At 41.4% G+C, this 4,471-nt stretch overlaps 1 non-coding gene across 1 annotated transcript; it reads right to left on the bottom strand.

The window, feature by feature from the left end:
- Nucleotides 1-3,519: 3,519 nt before the first annotated feature.
- On the bottom strand, nt 3,520-3,626 carry LOC127204060 (U6 spliceosomal RNA). Its single transcript, XR_007832416.1, has one exon. It is a non-coding gene; the product is annotated as a U6 spliceosomal RNA (small nuclear RNA).
- Between the last annotated feature and the right edge of the window lie 845 nt (nt 3,627-4,471).

Below are 4,471 nucleotides of genomic sequence, written 5' to 3'. Positions count from 1 at the left end.
AGTGCCATTCTAGCCCATTTTTTGAACAAATCAACCAACCCCCTCCCCCCCCAAAAAAAGACATAAAGCATGGAGTCCACTTTGTGATGGCCAACTACTCCTCCTGAGTACGGGGGCCACCCTGGAGTGTGGCTGTTATACTGTCATTCCATTGGAAAAAGCTGACTGCCCCTCTCCCAACAGATTTTAAATACATACTCAGTACTTTTAGAGACCTCAAGTGGTTTATACTTTTGAATTGCTTTTTCTTCATTCTTTATAGGGCTGGGAAATCATAGACACTTTTAATGTTTTACAAATATATTGTATCTGACATCTACAGCAGTTTTTAGTTTCTAAAATAGCCAAAGCCATCATTAGATGGAAAAAACACATTACACCACGTATTTCCATTTTGTTCCTTATCCCCTCTCTCAAAGAGGACAAAAATGTCGTGACTCTGAGATTTCACAACAGGTTAGGTAACACTGTTCTCCCAAGTCCCACACATCTGGATTTCTCACAGTAATTCATTTGATTGTGGAATATGAGTTCACTTGGCATTATCAAAATACCAATCCCCCCCAAATACCATCCCAAATACCTCTCAATTTTAAAGAGTTCTGTCATTTTTTTCTTCCTGTTTCTGTTACACTACTGTTTACTCTTTCTAAGGTAGAGTTTTCATGCACACTTATTAATTCACACACATATTTTTGGGTCCCCTTTCTATGTCTTATTCTTTCTTTGGATTTGAAATGTCTCCTACAGGCTCACGTACTGAAACACTTAGTCCCCAGATGGGGGCAGTGTTTTAGAAGATTGTGGGACACCTAGAATATTAGGGTCTACAGGTACATGTGGACCACTGGGTGTGGGATTAACGGTTATATCCTAGACCATGATTTTGGTTCCAATCTCAGCTTCCTGATCCACAAAGTTGAGAAGAACATTTACACATACTTCCACCACCATGAGGCCATCCCACCATGGTTTTTTTTTCTCCACCAGGACAGATTAGACTGTTCTACACCATAACCTACAATGAACCCTGCTCTCTTAAATTGCCTCTGTCAGGTATTTCATCCCAGGTACAGTGACTAGAAAAATCACCAATATACCCTTCTATCCAGAATTTGGGGTCCAGTTTTCCATCTGATGATGTCATTCTTCTTCTAACACCCACTCCTAACATTTTAACTATCCCTTCAGCCCAAGATTCCTAGACAGGGCCCAGGACCAACCACAAAGGAATCTACCATAGTGACTTCAGGGCACTGTCCGGGAGAATCAGAGCCCCACAGAGAACCTTCAGCCCTTCATCCTTCAGGTCATTGGAACTGATATCTAGGTGGCTCAAGGTTTTGTTCCGCCTAAGGACGTCGGAAAGGTAGTTCCAACATTGCTCACTGAGGGAGCAGTTGGCCAACCTGTGGGAGGGAAAGAAGAGGTGTGTGAGAGAAAAATATGTAACATTTCTGCAGCTTTAAACCTAGTAACTGACAAAATATTTAAGCAAGACAAGGAATTTCTGGTTTATCCTAACACAGCTCCCTTCTTTTCTTCTGACTCACATCAGATCTAGCACTGAAACTGAGTAAATTCATTGAAAATGCTTATGTTTGGAAGACCTTACCTGATGCTAACCTAAATCCGTTGTATTAATAATGCCTCAATTACTGACTCCAATGATACTTCTTATAGCAAAATGATTACTGTAATGTAGGCAACCATATACATGTTTTCCTGTTCAATGATCAGTATGGAAAATATATTTTGAAAAAAAATTCTATGTGGCTTAGTATCATTTCTGTTGCCATGATAAAAATTATCCTTACAAAAAGCAACTTCAGAGAGAGACTCCATTTTAGCTTACTATTCCAGATTTTAGTCTCTCATTGTGCACAGTCAAGGGGGCAGAAACTTTGAGCAGCTGGCCACATCACATCTTGAGTCAGGGCAACAGAGAATTTATACATGCTTGCCTAGGTTTTCCACTCTTATATAATCTAGGACCTAAACCTAGGGAATGGTGTTGCCCACAGTGGGCTGGGTCTTCCCCCATCAATTAACATAACTAAGACGATCCCTCACACTGTCCCAGTTTAAACCCATTCTGTTATTTTTTTATTTTTATTTATTTATTTAATTTTTTTAATTGAAAAATAAAATCATTGATATTACATCTCAATTGCTAGCCCATCCCATGCATCCTCCCATGACTCCCTCCCTCCCGCTTTCACCCCATTCCCCTTCCCTATGACTGTGACTGATGGGGAACCTCCTCCCCTTGAATATGATGCTAGGTTATCAAGTCTCTTCTTGGTAGTCTGCTATCCTTCCTCCGAGTGCCATCGGGCCTCCCCAACAAGGGGGCATGGCCAAATAAGGGGCACCAGAGTTCATGTGAAAGTCAGTCCCCCAGTCTCCACTTAATTGTGGAGAATATTCTGTCCCTCGGCTAGGTCTGGGTAGGGGTTTGATGACGACCGCACACATTGTCCTTGGCTGGTGCCATAGACCGAGCAGAACCCCTGGGCACAGATCCGCCCGTCATAGTGCCAAGAACAAATCATTAACACAGGGTCTATATGTCCATCAAGAGCCATTCTGTACTAGTCTGACATCATTTGGAATTTATTACATCAATCTCTTTGGTATCTATGGGTAGCAGAGGTGTGTGTGCAGAGTCTACAGGTACTCAAGGGCTGTATGCACTATCCAGTATGTGTCCCAAGCCTGTCCACACTCTCCCATATACTAGTTCCCAACCTCCTCCAGACTTCTTGTACACTTTATTTATTTATTTATTGGGTGCTTAAGGCCATAAGATTTATTAGACAAAACAACTCCTTTTGTCAAGCCATCACCTACAAGAGTCAACTATGGCAGATCCTGAGACACACAGTGGTCAGTCTATCAGATAGTCAAAGTCAAAGTCTAATTAAACGTAGGCTATGCCAAGCTCCTTATGTCCTTAAATACCTTCCTTGGTTTTTACAGAACATTTAGATATATCATCTCCTTTTATAGTTCCTACAATGCCAACAAATTACACAGAATATGTGACATCACAACAGGGTCCCCACTTTGCTCCCTAGCTAAGCACCATCATTATTTTAAATCGTTAACCATCACACGCAGAATTTAACTGAGGTGTTTGCTGCCCTGGAGCCTACTTTCTTTGTATGCCTGTTACTGCCTCTTGGCTGCAGCTTTCATCCCAGGAGTCCAGCCTCCCAGCAAAATATGACATTAATAAGGTACCTGGAGGAACTGTCTTGACATTATTTTTCTCTGGGAAATTGTGTAATTACAGAAAAATTATCCTGCAATCATTCCAGTTTAAATATTTCATTTCAAGAATATCATATCTTTTACACATTTTGTTTTCAGGTAAGAGAGGGTAGTTTAATGCCTTTGGGGCTTGGCTATCTGATAGTTATGTTGAAATGAAAGTGTTACACTTACAATGACTAACCCAGCCTTTACAACTATTTGGAAAAAAACAAAACAAAACAAAACAACAACAACCCCCCCAAAAATATGGAACGCTTCACGAATTTGCATGTCATCCTTGTGCAGGGGCCATGATAATCTTCTCTGTATCGTTCCAATTTTAGTATATGTGCTGCTGAAGTGAGCACTTCTTGTACAATTTAAATACCAACTAACTGGTATACCATGTTAATTAGGGAATAACAAGAAAAAAAATCTACAAATGTTAAGGTCAGAACCAATTAAAAATTTAAACGATCATTACTGTGTGTATATTGTATATGATGTGTGCAGGCACACACACCACAGTGTGCATGTGGAGGTCAGAAAATTTTGTAGAACTGTTTCTCTTATTCCGCCTTTACACGGGCTGTTTCAAGGGTTGACTTTGGACTTGAACTCCTCCTGTCTTGGCCTCCTGCAACTGTTGGAACTACAGGGATGTGCAACCATGTTGCATGGGAGCATGTGGGTTTTAAAGATTGTATTTTTGATTATGTGTACTGGTGTGTGCTATGTGTGGCTCAGTCCCTGTGTGTGAGTGTGCCTATGGACGCCATCTAGAGCTACAAGTGGTTGTTAAACTGCCCAACATGGATACCAGGAAACGAATGGGTCCTCTGAAAGAACAGTGTGTGTATTCCTTTTTTTTTTTTTTTTTTTTTTTTTTTTTTTGAGCCTTGGCTGTTCTGGACTTGCTTTGTAGACCAGTTTGGCCTCAAACTCACAATGGTCCACCTGCCTCTGCCTCCGGAGCGCTGGACTTAAAGGCGTGCGCCACCACGCCTGGCTAGTGTGTCTGTGTGTTCTTAACCACTGAGCTATCTCTCCAGTCTCCTGGCTTGTCTCTGTTTCTTATGTTTATGCTTTGAAACTTCTGCTATGGGACTGTACCAATGGGAAGATATTATAACTGATTTCTCTGGGTGGTGTGTGAGAGAATGTCCTTGCTCCTGTCAGCAGGTGAGCAAAGAAGCAGGTGAGCACAGAAGCA

The sequence above is a fragment of the Acomys russatus genome, chromosome 19 (assembly GCF_903995435.1).
Source record: "Acomys russatus chromosome 19, mAcoRus1.1, whole genome shotgun sequence".
NCBI classification, from domain to species: Eukaryota; Metazoa; Chordata; class Mammalia; order Rodentia; family Muridae; genus Acomys; species Acomys russatus.
The sequence above is the reverse complement of the archived record's forward strand: the minus strand, read 5'-3'. Positions and strand labels throughout refer to the sequence as shown.